We start from the raw sequence: 24,451 nt of genomic DNA, 5'->3' as shown, positions 1-24,451 counted from the left end.
ACAAATCATTCGAATTTAGGTACCATATGTTCAATTGCAATTGTTGCGAAATCTGATGAATGTTCTTCCTGTGGACACTATTTGTTCAATTAAATATTGTGGCGAATTTGCTTTTTGCGTGCCGATTCAAAATGGGATATTTTTGTTTATTTGTTCAATTGAATATTGTGGTGAATTTGCTTTTTGCGTGCCGATTCAAAATGGGATATTTTTGTTTTAACCTGGCAATTGCCCTGGACACGGTTCAACTAAATGAGTGTGTGTGATCCACATCGGAAAGCATACGTCAATCGTAGCGGAACCGTCGGTGATACACAGCAGATCGCAAACGATTTGCAGTGCTACTACGTGTGCGTAGGGTCTCCGGAACCGTTTATGATATCGCGTTATCGCACACGAGACCTACGAGTAAACCGTGCCCAATGCAAAATACAATCCCAGTCGTAATTTTTTCAGGAAACGTGTGGGATCCCAAACAAAAAGCACATGTCACTCTTTCGGCAACCGTCGGTGATACCCAACAAATCACAAACGGTCTGCAACACTTGTATGTGTGCAAAGGGGCTCCTGAACCGTTTGTGATAGAACATTATCGCAGACGGTAATTGTTGGCAAACGTGTGCGATGGAGTCTAGCATGGCAGACAGGTTACGCAGAAAACTCGTGTGCGATGGGGTACAAATCGCACATAGTTCATATGTTGGCCCATGTGCCTTACATACTGTTTCCCAAACGGTTCGTTATGACAGACCGTATGGTTTCACTACGTCATTAGAAACACTTAATCACCGATACCACACGTGCGAAAGAATTTAGTGTGTTGCATCGCACATGATTACATTTTGGAAGGCCTCTGGATCACTGCTCCATATCCACGACGATTTCTGGGTCGTGTGGGAAGGACACCCTATTGCACACACTCACTTGGCGACGGTCCCAAATGCCGTCGCGGAAAGGGGTTAAAAACCGTTTGTATAGCAGCGGCACGTACCAGTGATACACCAACCTTGCTGCCCTTCCAATGAAGCGTGAGTAGTTTACCACAGACCTAAGGGTCCATAGCTAGTAGCTAGATGGCTTCTTCTCTCTCTATGATCTTCAATACCATGTTCTCCTCGATGTTCTTGGAGTTCTATCCGATGTAATATTCTTTTGCGGTGTGTTTGTCGAGATTCGATGAATTGTGGATTTATGATCAGATTATATATGAATATTATTTGAGTCTTTTCTAAACTCTTTTATGCATGATTAAATATCTTTGTATTTCTCTTTGAACTATCGGTTCGGTTTGGCCAACTAGATTGGTTTTTCTTGCAATGGGATAGGTGCTTAGTTTTGGGTTCAATCTTGTGGTGTCCTCATCTAGTGACAGAAGGGGTAGTGAGGCACGTATTGTATTGTTGCCATCAAGTGTAAAAAGATGGGGTTTCTATCATATTGCTTGAGTTTATCCCTCTACATCATGTCATCTTACTTAAGGCGTTACTCTGTTATTATGAACTTAATACTCTAGATGCATGCTGGATAGCGGTCGATGTGTGGAGTAATAGTAATAGATGCAGAATCGTTTCGGTCTTCTTGACACGGACGTGATGCTTATATTCATGATCATTGCCTTGGATATCGTCATAACTTTGCACTTTTCTATCAATTGCTCCACAGTAATTTGTTTACCCGCCATATGCTTTCTTTCAGGAGAGAAGCCTCTAGTGAAACCTATGGCCCCCAGGTCTATTTTCCATCATATATTTTCAGATCTATAAACTAAAAAACCCAAAAATACCTTGATGCACTTTATTTATATTTACTTTAGTTTGCCTTTTTGTTTATCTTTTATACCTATCTCTATTAGATCTCACTCTTGTTCGTGACCATGAAGGGATTGACAACCTGAAAGTGCTAGTTATCAACTAGAGGGGGTGAATAGGCGATTTTTATGAAAGTCTTCAAAACATGGAAGTTTCGAAGACAAACAATAGAAATGAACCTATTAACATGCAGCGGAAGGTAGACTACACTAGGCAAGCCATAGTCAAGTATTCAATGAAGTGAAAGCACGAAGACTATTATCAGCTAGGCAGTATGGATCGGGATGGAAGATAGTATGAAGCCAATTAGAACAAGTAGTCACACAGTGAAGTCAAACAGATAATGCAAGCAGGCAATGACTTCACAAAGACAAACTGTAAGTAAAGAGAAGGAAGAGATAGAACCATTTGCTTGGTGAGGACAAGGATTTGTTGGACCAGTTCCAGTTGCTGTGACAACTGTACGTCTGGTTAGGGAGGCTGAGATTCAACTCAGAAGACCGCGTCTTCACCTTATTCCCCTTGAGCTAAGGACACCTAGTCCCCGCCCAATCACTCTGGTAAGTCTTCAAGGTAGACTTCCAAACCTTCCCAGACTTTGTTCACCGGCAATCCACAATGACTCTTGGATGCTCAGAACGCGACGCCTAACCAGCTGGAGGATTCACAATCCTCAAGTGTAACAAGTCTTCAGATCACACGGACAGAAAGACTTCAGTGATGCCAAACACTCTTTGGGCTCTGGGTGTTTTGGGCTTTGTCCTCGCAAGGATCTCTCTCTCAAATGCTTCGGAGGTGGGTTGCTCTCAAACGACAAAAGCCGTGCACTAACTCTGAGCAGCCACCAATTTATGGTGTAGGGGGTGGGCTATTTATAGCCACTAGGCAACCCGACCTGATTTGTCCGAAATGACCCTGGGTCACTAAGGAACTGACACGTGTTCCAATGGTCAGATTTCAAACACACGCGGCAGCTTGACTTGGGCTACAAGTAAAGCTGACTCATCCAGCTCTGGATAAGATATCCTCTCATTGTCTTCGCTCGAAGACATAGGATTTGGTTGAGCATCACTTCAGTCACTCTGACTTTGTTCACTTGGACCCCACTTAACAGTACGGTGGTTCCTATGACTCAACAAAGAAGAAAAGGAAACTACAAAACAACTATGTCTTCGCACTCCATAGTCTTCACGTGAATTTCTTCTCGAGTCATAAGCTTCGATGTGATTGTCTTCACATACCACCATTGTATTCAATGTCTTCATACATTTTTAGGGGTCATCTCCGGTAGGTAAACCGAATTAATGAGGGACTACTACCTGTGTTATCCTGCAATTCTCACAAACACATTAGTCCCTCAACCAGGTTTGTCGTCAATACTCCAAAACCAACTAGGGGTGGCACTAGATGCACTAACAATCTCCCCCTTTTTGGGTATTGATGACAAACTAGTTGAAGTTTTCAACGGGGATAAAAGTATGTGAAATTGTAAAGGATTAAGGTATTGTCTTCATAAGTAGCACAAGGCTCCCCCTGAAGATGTGCATATAAGTATTTTGCTTTTGGAATGCAAATGCACATGGCAGGTTGTACTTGTGGAGATCCTCTTCAACTTATGAAGGCAATTCATCATGCATGAAAAGATATAACGAAGATAATGACATGCATAATGAAAAATGGACATCTGCAATATGACTTCGTGCAGGATTTATCATCGCACATGCGGAATTTATCATCGCATCACAGAATAGCAGAAAAAGTAGTAGACGACCATCAAGTTTAAGTGTTACAACTCAAAGAACCAGAAGTATCAAAAGCGAGAGTTGTAAGCACTTGACAAAAGTATAGCAACCACCCATATGGACCCACTTGAAGACTATCAACTCATATGCTTCTCCCCCTTTTGTCAGTAAGGACCAAAAAGGTTTGAAGACATAGAGCCTCTACTCGTTTCCATGAGGAGAAGGTGAAGCAGCAGGGTCGTCGTTGAGGTTCGGTGGTGCAGAAGAACTTGGTGCAGTGTCGATGCGCGCCAAAGTTGGAGGTGGTGAAGTAGCATCATCTTCGTCATCAATGACTCTGGCATGAACAGGTGCCGCAGAGGAGGAGTACTCAGAGTCTTCGAGTGAGGGAGTCCAACGCAAGACAACATTCCTGGGAGGAGTGGAATCAAACTTGAATCTCTCTGTGAAGCCATCGTCTTGAAGATCAGCTTCAGCACTGAGCAATGTCTGACTCTTCCACGACCTCCGACAGGTTTCATGAGTGACAAATGCATTCTTTGGTGGCAAGGTTGCGAATGCGATTGACATCCACCAAGAGGCTTTGCATCTAACACTTCAGCCAGTCGTGATGCTTATCCTGTTTTTGATGCAGGGCAACGAGAAGCTCTCGGTCATTGAGAACACGAGAATGCTTTCGAGGCCTTTGAGCAATTGTGCTTTCAGTGGCTTCAGTATGGGCACGATGAGGTGCACGTGTATTGCCAGCGAAAGGATAAACACGAGTAGCAGCAAGAACTCCTTCAATGGGTTGAGTGAAGCTTTGATGATCGGCGTTGTGAAGATAAATGGGCTCCTTGGCAGGCTCTGGGTATATGGCTTCGACAGACAGATCAACCCCTGGCAAGAATATGAGATGATTGCACGCAGAAGGCTAATAGTTGACAGCAGAGTGAAGTTTGATAAGGCGCATAACCCATGGAGCGTAGAACTTCAGACCAAAGAGATCAGAGCCAGATGCAGCCAATTGCCTGATGAAGAAGTCTTGAACATTGAAGCTAATGCCATTGAAGATACAGAAAACCAATGTCTTCATTGCTCCTTCAAGCTTCACTGCAGGAGAATGTCCCTTGATAGGCCATAGAGTTCGCCTGATAATATGATAAATAGTGCGGGGCAGATACTCTAGGTCTTCAACAAAGAATTCCCTTTGATATTCAGCGTCGCGTGGCAGTGGCTTCATCATGCTCAGCATTTGGCTCATGTTGGGCTCAGGCTTCTGTAAGATGCTCTCCAAAGCATTGCGGTGAAGCTGACAACCAGGTTCATATAGTTCACCTGGAGTGGGCAGGCCAGTGAGCTCAATAATATCAAAAGCTTTGGCTTCGTGGTGTACATTGCCTGTCATCCACTCAAGGATCCATGTCTTCGGATCCCTGTTGTAGCCGCGAATGTGGAGGGTGGCATATAATTGTAGAAGAAGCTCTTCGTTCCAGTGCTCTTTATCAGTCACAAATTGTAGTAGACCTGCATCTTGAAAACAATCAAGGGCTTCTTCTAAGCCGGGCACGCCAGCAATAGCTTCGCAGTCTAGACGCATATGGGGAAAGATGCGCCCTTGATCATAAAGAACAAAAGAGTAGTAACTGCGTTGCTGATAGCTCCAGAACCGATCAGATGAAATTCTTGGCTTCGAGTATGGGTTCTTGTCGCTGTCAAAGAAGGTGTTGTGTGCAATGAAGCTATTCACATTAAAGGATCCTGGTGAATTTGCAGTACCTGGAAACCATGGCAGCCTTGGTTTTGGCTTCTGGACCTGAGGCCTGTGCTCCACATGATAGTCAAATTGAGGTCCGAGAGCAGGAGGAGGAACCAGAATAGGCCAGCAAACCATAACAGGTTGACCGCGATCAAATGCCAGCTTGATAGTGTGTGGCCTTGGAGGCGGTATAGGAGCATCGGCATTGACGTGAGCTTCAAGTGGTATAATGGCTTCAGGTGCAATATTGACTTCAGGTGCATTCACTTCTGGTGCCTCATTAACTTCAGGCGCCACATTTGCTTCAGCCATGACAGCGTCATTGGCTTTAGGATTGGTGTTGCTGGCCGCCTCAATATTATCAACCTCCACTTGAGTAGCTGGAGGGTCGGACACGTTCTCCTCGAGAACAACGTCTTGGTTGGACGGGGTGTAGCAACACGATCTACTTCTTGACGGGGTTCTTCTTGTTCATCAGCTGATGCAGCCGGAATGTCTTCAGCAGCTTTGGCTTCAGAATCTGAGATGTTCGCAGTTGGAGTGGCTTCAGGAAACACTTGGCGTGATACTAAGTGGTGGTGCTCTTCTCCTTCTCGAACACTCGAAAGAGTGACTTGTGGCCTGGGTCCTTTGCGAAGCCTGCAAAACACGGGCGACGCTTGTGGAGAGGGAGCTGTCTGGGCCACAAAGTCGTCATCATCAAGCACCGGAGTGGTGACTTGAGTTGGGGGAGTACGCGATGATTCTTCTTGACGGGGGGAGTCTTGAGGGCGATCAACCCGTGAATCATCCTGAGCGATTGACGTCAATGGACAACCAATGCTGATGAGCTCGCTGTTCGTGAGAACAGGCGATGATACCATTTGGTGCTCAATCTGAGGAAGGACTTCATCATCATCATCTACATTGTCTTGGGGACCAATGTCTTCAGCTGTGGTGTGGTCAACAGCTGGATCTTCTTGAGCTTCAGGAGCCTCTGTGGTAGCAGGCTCGTGCACTATCAAACGACGCTCTTGATGAGCGGATGCAGGACGAGCAACTGAGATTGGCTCGACGACAAGGGGCTTTGTGGGAGCAGCCCGATCTTTCTTCTTTGTCTTTCTCTTCTTGGTCGGTGGAGCATCGTCAGTGGTGTTCTTGGACTTGCGCTTTCTGGCTTAGGCTTCAGCTGTCCTTGTTTTCTTGAGTTCTGAAGCTACTGTGGGGACCTTAGGCTTCATACCTGTCATGCTGGCGGGGAAGACAATGCGAGGTTCTTCCCGCCTGGATGCTTCAGCTGGGCCACAGCACGCTTCTTCTTCTTGGCAGCCATCTTGGGATCGATGCCAGGACGCCCAAGTGCCTTGCACTTCTTGGCTTCATTGTGAGCTTGAACATATTTGGCAGCGAGGTGTTTCATTCGCTCTCGTGAACCTTTTGCTTCTTCACGCTTCTTGTGAAACGCCTCCTTGAGCTCATGCATCATTTGCTTGGAGTTTTGGACATCAGTTACACTGAGCTTGGCCATGTGCTTCTTGAACTGGGCTTTTTCATAGTCAATTTTGTTCTTCAGTTCAACAATCCTCTGAGCTAGAGCTAGCTCAGGAGCAATGGCTCCATGGAAGGAGACGCTGAGGCCAATTGGGAGATGAAGATCATCAAAACTGAGGTTTGGACTGTCAAACCACTCATCAATGAAATTGTTCAATATGTCCACGTCAAAGAGGGGCAAATCATTGAAGATTTCCGCCTCTTGCTTGCTCTTTATCAGCAGCTCAAGAGCATCATCGCCAAGATCATCGTCACTAGATAGATCAATGGCTTCAGTCTCATTCCTCAGAACGGCAGCGGGGGTCAGTGCTTGACCAGTAATCTGCATGGGCTTCTTCTTCTTCTCAGTCTTGGAGATGCGAGAGAGATCTTCAGAATGCACACTTGGTGCAGGAGTAGTGGCCAGAGGCTTCGCACGCGAAGCGCTTGCCGCAGCAGCAGGTTTCGAAGCCTTTGGTTTCTTTTGCTTTTGTGGCTTCGGCAGAGCAGGAGCTTCATCAGAATCAGCATCATCTCCAGACTGATCCACTGTGGCCCTCTGAGCGGCGATGTAGGAGAGGAGACCATCAAAGTTGTTGAAGGGGCCGATGACATTGGGATTGGCATCACGTGTGCCATCAGCCCTAGGAGCAGAAGGACCAGGATTGAAGTTGCAGCTGAGGCTCTTCTTGTTCTTTACTGCAGAGTCCTTGACAAACTTGTAGTTGTGCTTGAACAAACTGTCCTCGCGACACCATAATAGAGACGATGGGTCGACATCTGCAGGCTGTGGTCCATGGACCATGCAAGGGTAGAAACCCTGAGCAATAGCTTCAGATTTGGTTTTGGGTTGAAGATTTCTATAGAGAATATCTCCCCAAGGACGCTTAATGGCATTCTTTTCAGCATATTCCTTGGTGACGAATCTGTACTTGAACCATTGCTTGGCCCAATATCTTCGAATCCATTGGATTCGTGTTTTGCGTTGGCCATAGCTCTCTTCAGGATCAGTTTTGTATAACTCATAGAGATCTTCAGGCAAATCCATTGAAGTGCCCCCACGGCGCTGTCTGCCTCCCTTCCTTGCTGACTTTTCTGTGGCCATGTAGTTCAGACTGAATGGCTTCAAAACTGTCAAAGGCTTCCGTTTGCTGGTCAGACAAGAGCTAGCTTGGGAGAATTGATGTGATGCTGCAAGAATTCTACAAATGAATGCAGACTATGAGAACCAAGGGATTAGAGATGCGAGGGAAGTGGAAGATGTCATATGCATTCTCAGACGATTTTGAAGATAAATCAGTTTGAAGACATTGACCTCATAGCGCGAAGACATTCACTTATATGTTGGGAGTTGGTTCCAGATTTGTACGAATCCAAGAATAGGTACAACCGAGGAATCTAACTATGTGTGAAGCATAAGTGAATATACTAGGCATATTATGAGATGCAGAACATGATAGATCCAAATTTGTAGCCACAGAAACCACTTTTGGTGAAGAAGGATGAATCTATCGGATCAAAAAGGTAGTACAAATGAGTTTTAGTTACCACACGAAGAACTGCTAGACGGAGCAGAGAGGAGGCCGAGCAGTTCGATCTTCCATGCCCTAACTTGGCGACGGAGGACACCTACGGCGGCGGCGGAGAAGACAAGGTCCGCGGCCGGCGTGAGGACGGCGTCGGTGAGGTCACGACAGCTAAGCGCTTCATCGCCGGCGTCATCGGAAGCTAGCAGTGGCGCTAGGGTTTGTGCGAGGTGGAGAGGTGGAAGAAGTATTTTGACCAGGATGTGATGTGTATTTATAAGGAAAGGGACAGCACAGCGCAATTACGCAGGTGCCCCTGGCGGTTCACATCTGAGGGACACGTGGCGAACATGCAACATATTGGAAGTTGTTCATGTTCCCACGCACGCCTGGACTCTCGGGTGGTCGTTCCGACTTCTCCGGGTTTCAGGCAATGAGGATATAGCATTAAAAACATATATAACTTTTGTCTCTGTGTCTTCTGCTGACAAGGACGCAGAGAAGACATTTGATGGTTTCAATAGAATGCATATGATTTGGATAGACAGAATATGAGGTAGAAGCATAGAAGAGGTTAGGGTCCGATCACATTCACTTAATCCAAAAGATTCAAACGAGAAGACATAGCTATAAGTGAATGCTGTAGAGGACATAACACAAATATATGTATATATAGCTGAGTAAGACCAAATCAACAAAGTGAAGATCAACATGAAGACAAACCAATGTTGAAGATATTCAAATGCAAAGACTTAGCAAATATAATGCCAAGAGAAACACTTCAAACAAAAGTTTAGTGGTGGCGTTACCCACCGTATAGGAAGTATTAGACCCAGACACGGCGCACAATTATCGTGGCGCTCCGAAGTCAAATTCCGCATTAATGTATTCACACTTAGAGTGTATGTCTTCATTGATTGAAGATATACATTACTTCGTGTGTTGCGCATCTAAGTCATCAATATGCATAAGTGTTAGGATGTGTGCCTAATCACAGGACATTTGAGGATTTCAAGATATTTAGCTCACACCACAACTTGCAAAACCTTTTCTCATCCAAGGGCTTTGTGAATATATCAGCCAATTGCTCTTTAGTGTTGACGTGAATGATATCAATATCTTCCTTCATGACATGATCTCTGAGAAAGTGATGACGAATTTCAATGTGCTTTGTCTTTGAGTGCTGAACTGGGTTGTTGGCAATCTTGATGGCGCTTTCATTGTCGCAGTAGAGAGGTACTTGCTTCAGATGGATGCCATAGTCCTTGAGTGTTTGCTTCATCCATAGAAGCTGAGCGCAGCAAGATCCAGCAGCAATGTATTCAGATTTAGCAGTGGAGAGCGATACACAGTTCTGCTTCTTTGAAGACCAACAGACAAGTGATCGTCCCAAAAAGTGACATGTGCCTGATGTAGACTTGCGATCCACCTTGTCACCAGCATAATCAGCATCCGAGAATCCAACTAGATCAAACTCTGAGCCCTTTGGATACCATAATCATAGTGTTGGGGTGTAAACCAAATATCGAAGAATTCGCTTCACAGCTAAGTGATGCGATTCCTTTGGTGTCGCTTGGAATCGGGCACACATGCAAACACTAAGCATGATATCTGTCCTAGATGCACATAAATAAAGTAAAGAACCAATCATGGAGCGATATACCTTTTGATCGAACTCTTTACCATTGGCGTCGGGACTCAGATGACTTTTGGTTGGCATTGGCGTCGTGTAACCTTTGCAGTCTTGCATTCCAAACTTCTTCAGGCAGTCTTTGAGGTATTTCTCTTGAGATATAAAGATGTCATTGCTCTGCTGACGGATTTGAAGACCAAGGAAGAACTTCAGCTCACCCATCATGGACATCTGATATTGCTCTTGCATCATGTGTCCAAACTCATCACTGTATTTCTTGTCAGTGCTGCCGAAGATAATGTCATCCACATAGATTTGGCATACAAACAGTTCACCATCATATGTCTTTGTGAAGAGTGTGGGATCCAGGGAACCAAGTTTGAAGCCTTTGCTCTTCAGGAAGTCTTTGAGTGTGTCATACCAAGCGCGAGGGGCTTGTTTGAGGCCATACAGTGCCTTGTTGAGCTTGTATACCATATCAGGATGTTTTGGATCTTCAAAGCCAGGTGGTTGTGCAACATACACTTCTTCTTCAATCTTGCCACTGAGAAAGGCACTCTTCACATCCATTTGATACAGAAGGATGTTGTGATGATTTGCATAGGCTAGCAGAATGCGAACGGCTTCAAGCCTAGCCACCGGAGCAAATGTTTCATCGAAGTCAATCCCCTCAACTTGAGTGTATCCTTGAGCAACAAGACGAGCCTTGTTTCTGACAACTTGACCATGCTCATCTTGTTTGTTGCGATATATGCATTTGGTGCCAATGATATTGTGCTTGAGAGGGTCAGGACGCTTGACTAATTCCCACACATTGTTCGGCTTGAATTGTTGAAGCTCTTCTTGCATAGCTTGAATCCATTCAGGTTCCATGAAGGCTTCACCAACTTTCTTGGGTTCAGATATTGAGACAAATGCAAAGTGCCCACAGAAATTTGCTAGCTCTGTTGCTCTTGAACGAGTGAGTGGACCTGGTGCATTGATGATATCAATTATCTTCTCAATCTGTATTTCATTTGCAACACAAGGATGAACTGGACGAAGATTTTGCTCTTGCTGATCATTGTCATCATTTGGAGGATTGGCTTCAGGCTGAGCATTGTCTTCAGGTTGATTAGGTGCAGAAATGATAAGTTCCTCTTCAGCCTGTGCCTTAGAAGGTATGATCTCTCCATTTCCCATGAGCTTGATGGATTCACTTGGTGGAACTTCATTAGTTAGGAGTTCATAGGATGTCTTCTTCAGAAGCTTGTGAAGATAAACATGGTTGATGACATGGCATGCAGTATCAATGGCTTCGGGCCAGAACTTTCTTGGAGTCTTGTATTCATCAAGCATCGTCCGAGCCATTTCAATGAGTTTTCTGTTCTTGCGCTCCATGATGCTATTCTGCTGAGGTGTGTACGGAGTGGAGAACTCATGAGTGATTCCCAATGTATCCAGGTAAAGGTCGAGGCCGGTGTTCTTGAACTCTGTGCCGTTGTCACTTCTGATATGCTTGATCTTGACGCCATAGTTATTCATGGCACGGTTGGCGAAGCGTCTGAAGACATCCTGCGCTTCAGTCTTGTAGAGGATTATGTGCACCCAAGTATATCTTGAATAATCATCAGCAATGATGAAGCCATAGAGACAAGCAGTAGTAGTGAGAGTAGAGTAGTGAGTAGAGCCAAATAAGTCCATGTGTAGCAGCTCGAAGGGTTGAGATGTCGTCATGATTGTCTTCGAGGGATGCTTGGCCCTCGTCATCTTTCCAGCTTCGCAGGCACCGCACAGATGATCCTTCTTGAACTTGACGCCCTCGATGCCTATGACGTGCTTCTTCTTTGCGAGAGTGTGCAAGTTCCTCATGACAGCATGCCCTAGCCTCCGATGCCAGAGCCAGCGCTCTGAAGCTTTTGCTAGAAGACATACGACAAGTTGTGGTCTTGCTGAGAAATCTACCATGTACAAATCATCTTTCCGATACCCTTCAAAGACTAGAGACTTGTCAGATTCCATTAGAACAAGGCAACGATATTTTCCAAATATCACAATCATGTTCAAGTCACAAAGCATTGAGACAGACATTAAGTTGAAACCAAGGGATTCAACAAGCATCACTTTATCCATGTGCTGATCCTTTGAGATTGCAACTCTACCTAGACCCAATACCTTGCTTTTACCAGTGTAAGCAAATGTGATGTGGCTCTTATCAGATGGACGTAAGGTTGAGTCCATGAGAAGACTTCGATCACCAGTCATGTGGTTAGTGCATCCACTGTCCATAATCCATTCTAAAGACTTTGGTGTCATACCCTACAGTACAGTTAGGGGGATAGGCTTCACCAGGAGTATTGTGAAGCATAAACATTTGACGGACAAGAGGATTGTCAAAGCTCAGATCAAGATTAGGACTGATAGGATGATTGGCAAGCGATTCAGGAACAAAATACATAGTAAGACCATTTGGGCATTTTATCTTGCACCCCACAAGATGTTTTAGGTCCCCAGCAATAGCATCGGGCGCCTTTGATTTCCGGCTGGAGACCTTTCCCTGCAAGAGAGTTAAGTTTTCTTAACCACCCACATTTTCAGGGGTGGCTTCGAAGCAATGAGTCTAAGTGCAGCATCTGAGAACTTCGGCTTTGGAGCCCTAGCAAATAGCCTTGTAGGAGGTGAATAATACTCATATGAATAAGCAGAATAGTTCTTGGTCTTATGAACATAGCGGTTTGATGAAACACGCTCATATTCATAAGTCTGAGTATGATTTCCCTGCAAAACATTGGCGTTAGGGTGACTCAGGTGAGTCCTCTATCTGTATGAAGCCTTTGGACCATATGACGCCTTTGGTCTGGGGTTTGTCTTCTTCCCTTGTGGTGTCATGATGACATTCATAGGAAGATTCTCAAGACACCTTTTGGGTACCCAGATCTTCTTCATAGGTGGTCCATTCCTGCAGTTAGTACCAATATACCTGGCAAACACTTCACCTTTCTGATTCTTAAACAGTTTATAGTTTGCATCAAAAGATTCATCAATGACAATTGGGTTAGCACAAGTGAAGCTGGATAAGGTGGATGGGTCCACTAAAGGTCCTTTTGCAGCAACCCATGTGGTTTTGGGGTACTGCTCAGGTTTCCAGTAAGAACCATCAACATTCATTTTCCTCTCGAACCCAACACCCTCTTTCCTAGGGTTTCGGTTCAGAATATGCTTTTTGAGGACATCACACAGTGTCTGATGCCCTTTGAGACTTTTGTACATCCCTGTCTCAAGCAATGTCTTCAACCTAGCATTTTCATCAGCAATAACAGTGGCATCCTCAGCAGAGGGGTTAGATACCACATCAACAGTTGAAGATATTGCAATAGTGGCAGCAGTAGAACATTCAGCAACAGAAGTAGCGTTATCACGCTCAAGGCATTTTAGAAATGGTGGTTCAAATCCTTCCTGAGCGGGACTGATCTGTTGGGCGCGAAGTGACTCGTTTTCTTTTTGAAGATCTTCATGAGCTGCTCTCAATTTCTCAAGTTCTTGATTCCTTTGAAGATAATCATAGGAAAGCTTTTCATGAGTTGTTGAGAGCGTTTCATGACGACTTTCAAGTTCCTCATACTTAACAAGAAGATTTTTTATGTCTTCAATTAAGGACTGGGATCGGGTCATTTCCGCGTCCAACAGGTCATCGCTTTTGTCTAACAGTTTTTGAATATGTTCCATAGCTTTCTGTTGTTCAGTTGCAATTTTAGCAAGTGTTTTGTAGCTGGGTTTGGATTCACAATCAGAGTCATCTTCACTTGATGTTTGAAAGTAAGCATCGCGTGAGTTTATCTTGGCACCACGCCATGAAGCAGTAGGTGGGAGCGGAGTCGTCCTTGTCATCAGCATCAGCGTTGGTGATGGAGCCATTGTCTTCAGTGTTGAAGATGGACTTGGCAACGTAGGCTGTAGCGAGAGACAGACTTGCAACGCCAGAGTTCGACTCCTCCTCAGACTCCACCTCCGCCTCCTCAGAAGCAGACTCCTCCTCTGAATCCATCTCCTTGCCAACAAAAGCACGAGCCTTGCCAGATGAGCTCTTCTTGTGTGATGAAGACTTCGATGAAGACTTGGAAGAAGACTTTGAGGATTTCTTCTTCTTCTTCTCATCAGAATCATATTCCTTGCACTTCTTCTTGTTGTTGTTTTCATTGTCCCACTGCGGACACTCAGAGATGTAGTGACCAGGTTTCTTGCACTTGTGGCATGTTCTCTTCTTGTGGTCATGAGTAGAAGTTTCATCATTTCTTCAGCTGGATCGTGAAGACTTTTTGAAGCCTTTCTTCTTGGTGAATTTCTAGAACTTCTTCACAAGCATAGCAAGCACCTTTCCAATGTCTTCAGGATCACCAGAACTGCAGTCAGATTCTTCGGATGAGGAAACAACCTTTGCCTTCAAAGCGTGAGTTCGGCCATAGTTGGGACCATAGATATCTCTTTTCTCAGATAGCTGAAACTCATGTGTGTTGAGCCTCTCAAGTATGTCAGACGGATCGAGTGTCTTGAAGTCAGGGCGTTCTTGAATCATCAGGGCCAGGGTGTCAAATGAGCTGTCAAGTGATCTCAGGAGTGTCTTGACGATTTCATGCTTGGTGATCTCAGTGGCACCGAGAGCATGAAGCTCATTTGTGATGTCAGTGAGGCGATCAAACATGAGCTGGACATTCTCGTTGTCGTTTCTCTTGAAGCGGTTGAAGAGGTTGCGAAGGACACTGATCCTTTGATCTCTCTGGGTTGAGACGCCTTCGTTGACCTAGCTTCGACGTTTCCAGAGCACTCACACGGCCATACAGTCCTTTGGTCAGATGACCACAGATGATGTTCTTGGCAATAGAATCCAGTTGAACGAACTTCTTGACATCAGCAGGTGTGACACCTTCACCAGTCTTGGGAACGCCGTTCTTGACGACATACCATAGATCGACATCAATGGCTTCAAGATGCATGCACATCTTATTCTTCCAGTAGGGGTAATCAGTGCCATCAAAGACAGGGCACGCAGCGGAGACTTTGATTATCCCTGCAGTCGACATAGCTAAAACTCCAGGTGGTTAAACCGAATCACATAGAACAAGGGAGTACCTTGCTCTGATACCAATTGAAAGTGCTAGTTATCGACTAGAGGGGGTGAATAGGCGATTTTTATGAAAGTCTTCAAAACATGGAAGTTTCGAAGACAAACAATAGAAATGAACCTATTAACATGCAGCGGAAGGTAGACTACACTAGGCAAGCCTTAGTCAAGTATTCAATGAAGTGAAAGCACGAAGACTATTATCAGCTAGGCAGTATGGATCGGGATGGAAGATAGTATGAAGCCAATTAGAACAAGTAGTCACACAGTGAAGTCAAACAGATAATGCAAGCAGGCAATGACTTCACAAAGACAAACTGTAAGTAAAGAGAAGGAAGAGATAGAACCATTTGCTTGGTGAGGACAAGGATTTGTTGGACCAGTTCCAGTTGCTGTGACAACTGTACGTCTGGTTAGGGAGGCTGAGATTCAACTCAGAAGACCGCGTCTTCACCTTATTCCCCTTGAGCTAAGGACACCTAGTCCCCGCCCAATCACTCTGGTAAGTCTTCAAGGTAGACTTCCAAACCTTCCCAGACTTTGTTCACCGGCAATCCACAATGACTCTTGGATGCTCAGAACGCGACGCCTAACCGGCTGGAGGATTCACAATCCTCAAGTGTAACAAGTCTTCAGATCACACGGACAGAAAGACTTCAGTATGCCAAACACTCTTTGGGCTCTGGCTGTTTTGGTCTTTGTCCTCGCAAGGATCTCTCTCTCAAATGCTTCGGAGGTGGGTTGCTCTCAAACGACAAAAGCCGTGCACTAACTCTGAGCAGCCACCAATTTATGGTGTAGGGGGTGGGCTATTTATAGCCACTAGGCAACCCGACCTGATTTGTTCGAAATGACCCTGGGTCACTAAGGAACTGACACGTGTTCCAACGGTCAGATTTCAAACACACGCGACAGCTTGACTTGGGCTACAAGTAAAGCTGACTCATCCAGCTCTGGATAAGATTTCCTCTCATTGTCTTTGCTCAAAGACATAGGATTTGGTTGAGCATCACTTCAGTCACTCTGACTTTGTTCACTTGGACCCCACTTAACAGTACGGTGGTTCCTATGACTCAACAAAGAAGAAAAGAAAACTACGAAACAACTATGTCTTCGCACTCCATAGTCTTCACGTGAATGTCTTCTTGAGTCATAAGCTTCGATGGTATTGTCTTCACATACCACCATTGTCTTCAATGTCTTCATACATTTTTATGGGTCATCTCCGGTAGGTAAACCGAATTAATGAGGGACTACTACCTGTGTTATCCTGCAATTCTCACAAACACATTAGTCCCTCAACCAGGTTTGTCGTCAATACTCCAAAACCAACTAGGGGTGGCACTAGATGCACTAACACAACCCCTTTTTCACGTTGTGTGCAAGTGTTTGTTAGTTTGTGCAGGTGCATATATTGGAGACTTGCTTGTGCCTCCTACTGGATTGATACCTTGGTTCTTAAATGAGGAAATACTTATCTCTACTTTGCTGCATCACCCTTTCCTCTTCAAGGGAAAAATCAACGCAAGCTCAAGAAGTAGCACCTCCTCGCGGGCTTCAAGGTAAGCCATGTAATATTCTTTTCACAGAGTGGATTTTCGAACAAAGTTATATGCCCTTTGTATATAGTATCCCCCGAGACATTGTCAGGTTTGAAAAAGCCTGGCAGAGGATAGAAATCATGAAATCGGGAGTCTGAACTATGCGAGCTTTTGTTTTGTTATTGCATGCCTCATCTTTTGCAGCGACTGCTAATGCCGCAGTGCTGGATGAGATGAATCAGAAGCTTAGGAGGTCCGATGAAGAGCTCTATCTTGTCAACAAACGGTTTGACGAGGCGCAAGGTTAGCCCGGTCAAGATTCTACATTTTTTATCACCGTATTTGGGATTAGCTCTAAGCAAAAGGTGCTGAATTATGTTGTGCAACTGCCGCCGTGGAGGTCGAGGGCCTCAGGGCCGAACTGAAGAAGGCTAAGGAGGCGGCGGTCGAGCGAGCAGCTGCCGAACTCAAGTCGGCAAAAACCGTCAGTGAGAAGCACGAGGCCAGAGTGGCCGAGGTGCAACAGGAGCTCAAGGACGCCGTCACGAAATGTGAGGACCTTGAGTAGAAGAATAAGGGTCATGCCATCGAGCTATCAAAGGTGCAGCAAGAGCTCCGTGAAGCGAGGACGGAGACACGGGGTGCCAAGGAGGAGCTCCGGCAAGTGAAACAAATTGCAGATGGTAAGCAATATTTACTGCGGAGTGTCTTTGGCGGCCACAGGTTCGCGTTGCTCACACGAGTCTCACATTCCGCAGGCACTTTTTGGAGCTCCCGAGGAGTGCGGCGGATGCGGCAAAGCATTATGCGGTTCGGGAGGGTGACGCTGATATGTATCCGTGTATCTACTTTTCCTAACGCTTTTCCTCTTGTTTTGGACTCTAATTTGCATGATTTGAGTGAAACTAACCCGGACTGACGTTGTTTTCAGCAGAACTACCATGGTGTTGTTTTTGTGTAGAAATAAAAGTTCTCGGATTGGAACGAAACTTTGCGAGGAATTTTTATACAAATAAAGATAATTTCTGGAGCCAAGAACCACCTGACGGGGGCACCTGGGCGGGCACAACCCACCAGGGTGCGCCACCCCCTCCAGGCGTGCCCAGGTGGGTTGTCCCCACCTGGTGGCCCCGCAGACCCTGAAACCGATGCTATAAATCCTATTTTTCCAGAAAAAATGAGGAAAAAATAATTATCGCATTTCACGAGATGGAGCCGCTGCCGCCTCCTGTTCTTCATCGGGAGGCCAGGTCTGGAGTCCATTTGGGGCTCCGGAGAGGGGGATCTTCGATCTTCATCATCACCAACCCTTCTCCATCACCAATTCCATGATGCTCCCCACCGGGGTGAGTAATTCCTTCGTAGGCTTGCAGGTCGGTGAGTGATGTCGCTTGAAGCTACGTCGGTATTTCCCCAAAGAGGAAGGGATGATGCAGCACAGCGGCGGTAGGTATTTCCCTCATAAATGAAACCAAGGTTATCGAACCAGTAGGAGAACCAAGCAACACAACGTAAACAGCCCCTGCACACAAATAACAACACCTCGCAACCCGACGTGTTAAAGGGGTTGTCAATCCCTTTCAGGGTACGGCGCCAGAAATTGTGTGTTGATGGGAGAAAGTTGTAATAGATTGAAATAATAGATCACAAATAAAATAAAGTGTAGCAAAGTATTTTTGTATTTTTGGTTTAATAGATCTGAATAAAAAGAGCAAATAAAATATATCGCAAAGCAAATATATGAGAAAGAAGACCCGGGGGCCGTAGTTTCACTAGTGGCTTCGCTCGAGAAAGATAACAAACGGTGGGTAAACAAACTACTGTTGGGCAATTGATAGAACTTCGAATAATTATGACGATATCCAGGCAATGATCATTACATAGGCATCACGTCCAAGATTAGTAGACCGACTCCTGCCTGCATCTACTACTATTACTCCACACATCGACCGCTATCCAGCATGCATCTAGTGTATTAAGTTCATGGAAAAATGGAGTAATGCAATAAGAACGATGACATGATGTAGACAAGATCCGTTTATCTATATGGCGGTAGATATAGATCTCGTCTTTTTATCCTTATTAGCAACGATACATACGTGTCGGTTCCCTTTCTGTCACTGGGATCAAGCACCGTAAGATCGAACCCACTACGGGGCACCTCTTCCCATTGCAAGATAAATAGATCAAGTTGGCCAAACAAAACCCAAATATCGGAGAAGAAATACGAGGCTATAAGAGATCATGCATATAAGAGATCAAAGAAACTCAAATAAATTTCATGGATATAAAAAGATATAACTGACCATAAACTCGAAGTTCACCACAAAAAGAGTTACATCATATGGATCTCCAAGAGACCATTGTATTGAGAATTCAGCGAGATAGAGAAATCCATCTAGCTACTAACTGCGGACCCGAAGGTGTACAAAGAACTACTCACGCATCATCAGAGAGGCACCAATGGAAGTGGTGAACCCCTCCGTGATGGTGTCTAGATTGGATCTGGTGGCTCTGGACTCTGCGGCGGCTGGATGAATATTTTGTCGATGCTTTTAGGGTTTCTGGAATATTGGTTTATTTATAGAGCAAAGAGGCGGTCCGGGGGGCACCCGAGGTGGGCACAACCCACCAGGGCGCGCCAGGGCCTCCTGGCGCGCCCTGGTGGGTTGTTCCCCCCTCGGGGCACCCCCCAGGTGCAACCAGGGCCCATTGCCTTTCTTCTGGCCGATAAAAAATCATCTTGGAGTTTCGTGGCATTTGGACTCCGTTTGATATTGATTTCCTGTGATGTAAAAGACATGGAAAAAACAACAACTGGCACTTGGCACTATGTCAATAGTTTAGTACCAACAAATGATATAAAATGACTATAAAATGATTATAAAACATCCAAGATTGATAATAAAACAGCATGGAACAATCAAAAATTATAGATACATTGGAGACGTATCAGTGAGGAGTTGGATGAGATTCATCATGTAATCGAGTTAGTTTTGTTAGGGCTTGATCCCTAGTATCCATTATGTTCTGAGATTGATGTTGCTATTACTTTCCCATGCTTAATGCTTGTCACTTTGGGCCCGGGTGCCATGATTTCAGATCTGAACCGTTCATGTTATCACCATTATATCTATGTTCTAGATCCGATCATGCAAGTTATAGTCACCTACTACGTGTTATGATCTGGCAACCCCATAGTGACAATAGTCGGGACACTTCCCGGCGATGACCGTAGTTTGAGGAGTTCATGCATTCACCGTGTGCTAATGCTTTGTTCCGGTTCTCTATTAAAAGGAGGCCTTAATATCCCTTAGTTTCCAATAGGACCCCGCTGCCACGGGAGGGTAGGACAAAAGATGTCATGCAAGTTCTTTCCATTAGCACATATGACTATTTACGGAACACATGCCTACATTATATTTATGAACTGGAGCTAGTGCCGTATCACCCTAGGTTTTGACTGTTACATGATGAATATCATCCAACAAATTGCCGATCCAATGCCTACGATTTTCCTACATATTGATCTTGCTAAGTTACTACTGCTGCTGTTACTATCGTTACTGCTACAAAATCACTGCTATCACTGTTACCGTTACTATTGCTATTGCTACTACTATCAAAACTATCATATTACTTTGCTACTGATCACTTTGCTGCAGATAATTAATCTCCAGGTGTGGTTGAATTGACAACTCAGCTGCTAACACTTACAAATATTCTTTGGCTCCCCTTGTGTCGAATCAATAAATTTGGGTTGAATACTCTACCCTCGAAAACTGTTGTGATCCCCTATACTTGTGGGTTATCAAGACCTTTTTCTGGCGCCGTTGCCGGGGAGCATAGCTATATTTGTTGAGTCACTTGGGATTATTATCAAATTGTCACTATGAAGAATCTGAAGGATGCTAAGACTAAGATTTTTCCCTCTAAGGCGAGGGGAGGTAAGGAACTGCCGTCTAGCTCCGCACTTGATTCACCTTCTGTTATAGGTAGACTTGCAACACCACCACATGCTTTTAATTCTGATATGTCGCAAGTTATTGACGATGCTACTTTTCCTATGAATGCTACTCTTGATGATGCTAGTACCTTGCTTGATGATAATGTGCCACTAGGTGAATTTCTTGATGAACAAATACTAGAGTAAGACATCATGAGATTGTTGAAACTGATGAAGAGCTTGGAACTGAAAATCTTGAAACACCTATTAGAACTAGCCCTCCTAGATATGAATTGCCAAAGGTACCGGAAGGTTATGTTATGGATGAGGAGGCAACTAGGGATATTCTTGCTTGCAAAGATAGAGATGATCTAGAAAAATTATTATGCAAGTATAAAGAAAAGACTTTGAATGCTAAAACGAAATGTGATCCTCGGTTTGTTACTTCACCTATCTTTGTTGACGATGAGGATTATGAATTCTCTATCGACCCGGAGTTAATTACTTTGGTTGAATCTGATCCTTTCCATGGTTATGAAACTAAAACTGTTGTGGCACATCTTACTAAGTTGAATGACATAGCCACCCTTTTTTCTCATGATGAGAAAATTTGCTATTATTATATTCTCAAATTATTTCCGTTCTCATTAAAGGGTGATGCTAAAGCTTGGTATAGTACTCTTGCTCCTGGTTGTGTGCGTAGTCCCCAGGACATGATTTATTACTTCTATGAAAAATATTTTCCTGCTCATAAGAAACAAGCTGCCTTACAGGAACTATTTAACTTTGTGCAAATCGAAGAAGAGAGTCTCCCACAAGCTTGGGGAAGGCTTCTCCAATTGCTTAATGCTTTGCCTGATCATCCTCTTAAGAAAAATGAAATACTTGATATATTCTATAATGGACTAACCGATGCTTCTAGGGATTTCCTATATAGTTGTGTTGGTTGTGTTTTCAGGGAACGAACTATTGGGCAAGCTGAAGAATTATTGAATAACATATTGAAAATTTATGATGATTGGACTCCTCCTGAACCACCGCCTAAACCCACTCCGAAGAAGAGGGGTATCTTATATCTCAGTCCTGAAGATATGCAAGAGGCAAAGAAATCTATGAGAGAAAAAGGTATTAAAGCTGAGGATGTCAAAATTTTACCCCCTATTGAAGAAATACATGGGCTTGATAAACCACCACCACCTAAGGTGGTAGAGGTAAATTCTCTAATGAAATTCAGTGATAATGATACTCCTCACAATATGCACCCTAGCCAATGCCTTTACGAATTTGAAAATTACATTAGAAAGCAAGATCACTTCAATGCAAATGTTATGAAACGATTGAAATACAATTCTGATATGATTGCTCATTTGAGTGACTTGTTATTTAGAATCTCCAATGATGTTAGAGGTGTAGGAAAACATGCCTCTATGGTTCAAACTCAACTAGAACAGGTTGCTAAATCTCAAAGAGAATTGCTTGATGAAATGAACAACAACATACATGACTTTGTTGTTAGAGTAGCAACCAGAGGAGGTAAAATGACTCAGGAACCACTTTATCCTGAGGGACACCCAAAAAGAATTGAGCAGGATTCACAAAGGAATAATACCAATGCACCTAGTCCGTCTAAAAAGAAGAAGAAAAAGAAAAATGATAGGACTTTGCATGCCTCTAGTGAACCTAAAATAGAAAAACCTCCTGAATGATAATGATGTTTCTATTTCTGATGCTGAAACTCAATCTGGTAATGAATATTCACCTAGTGATAATTAAAAATATAATGATAATGTTCATGAAGATACTCAACCAGCCAATGAAAAAGAACCAGATAATGATGTTGAAATAGAACCAGCTGTTGATCTTGATAACCCACAATCTAAAAATAAAAGATATGATAAAAGAGACTTTGTTGCTAGAAAACACAGTAAGGAAAGAAAACACTGGGTTCAAAAAGCTATGCCCTTTCCACCTAAGTCAACTAAAAAGAAAGATGATGAAGAATTTGAACGCTTTGCTGAAATGCCGAGGCCAGTCTTTTTGCGTACTTGCTTGACTAATATCTTGAAAATGTCTCCTTATGCAAAGTACATGAAAGACATCATCACCCATAAGAGAAAAATACCGGAAACTGGAATCTCCACCATGCTTTCTAATTATTCTTTTAAGGGTGGAGTATCTAAAAAACTTGGAGATCCGGGAATACCAACTATACCTTGCTCCATCAAAAGAAACTATGTGAAAACTGCTTTGTGTGATTTGGGAGCTGGTGTTAGTGTTATGCCTTTCTCTTTATATAAAAGACTTGATCTGAATAAACTCACACCTACTGAAATATCTTTGCAAATGGCTGACAAATCAATTGCCATACCTATCGGTATTTGTGAGGATGTGCCCGTTGTTGTTGCTAATGTCACTATTTTGACTGACTTTGTTATACTTGAGATGCCCGAGGACGACAACATGTCGATTATCCTTGGTAGACCCTTCTTGAATACTGCAGGGGCTGTTTTTGATTGCAATAAAAGCAAGGCCACTTTTCATATTAATGGTAATGAGCATACGGTGCACTTTCCAAAGAAACAATTCCAAGTGAATGGTATTAATGTTATTGAAACATCTCCGACAATCACTATTGAAAGTTTTCAACTACCTCTACCTACTGTTAAGAAGAAATATGAAATGCTTATTGTTGGGGACATTCATATCCCCATTGAGGTAACTTAGTGATTTACGAAAGTTCTTCGGTTTCATGCTAATCGAAAGTGGTTGTTAATAAGACTTGATAAACCTTAGTAATGGATCAATTTTGAGAGGTATGAAGTTGATCAATTTAGTGAGCACTACCTTCTGTTCCTACCTTTTGTTTTCTTTTTTTATTAGTTAAATAAAATAAAATGCCATGCTTTGTCTGTCTTCTGAATTTCCCGTGCAATAAAAATGACCCAAAAATAAAAGTTCTCAGAATGCTCTAAAAATTTAATACGATTTTTCCAGATATTTAAGAATTTTTGGTGCAAATAACATCAGAGGGAGGTGCACCAGGTGGGCACAACCCACCTGGGCGCGCCCTGGTGGGTTGTGGTCCCCACGTGGCCCCCCTCACTTATCTCTTCATCCCACATCACCACGTACCTCCAGAAAAAAATCACCATTGCTCTCTCTCTCATGTTCTTGCTCTCAAACCCGCGGATTTCGATCTCTTTGCTCGAAGCTCCATTTTCGAAACTGTTTCGAGGGATTGTTGCTTGGTATGTGACTTCTCCGTTTGTCCAATTAGTTTTTGCTTTAGTAGTTTATATTTTGAATAATTAGTTGCTCTTGGTGCTGCTGTAGATGAGCTTGCATGCTGAATTCTTAGAGTTCTAAGTGGTTTGAATGCTTGCTATGGTCTCTATACATCCCTATGAGTAGTTGCTATCATTGTTGTAAAATTTTGTGGAGAAAAATTTGGTGGACTAAAAATTTCAGAATTTTGTTCATAGGAAAAAGATGAGTTTCTTTAGGAAGTTTGCTTCCAAGAAGAACTCCAAGGGAGTTATTGGCGAGTCATCTGACAGTGATATCCACACCCGGAGAATGGCGGAGGTACGGCCATGCGAATGGCCGCATAACCCGTTCATGGGAGGGGCCGAAATCCTTCAGGAGTTTGCACAATATGATGCTAATGTCGGCCTCACCGACTTCATCGGAGCTGAATGTGAATAGTATCATCTCCTCACAAATTCCTTTGTGCAAAGTTTAATTTCCTTCCTAGGAATAATCGCCCTGCGGTGGGGTTTAATTTATATGCTGAAACCCGTCAGATACCACTTACTAAATTTTCTGATATTTGCATGATCCCTTTTGATGGGAGTTTAGTAGAGCCTAGGCCCGCAGAGTTTGATGGTTTTTACCGTACTCTAACGGTGGG

The sequence above is a fragment of the Triticum aestivum genome, chromosome 1D (genome assembly GCF_018294505.1).
Source record: "Triticum aestivum cultivar Chinese Spring chromosome 1D, IWGSC CS RefSeq v2.1, whole genome shotgun sequence".
NCBI classification, from domain to species: Eukaryota; Viridiplantae; Streptophyta; class Magnoliopsida; order Poales; family Poaceae; genus Triticum; species Triticum aestivum.
Note: the sequence above shows the minus strand (reverse complement) of the source record.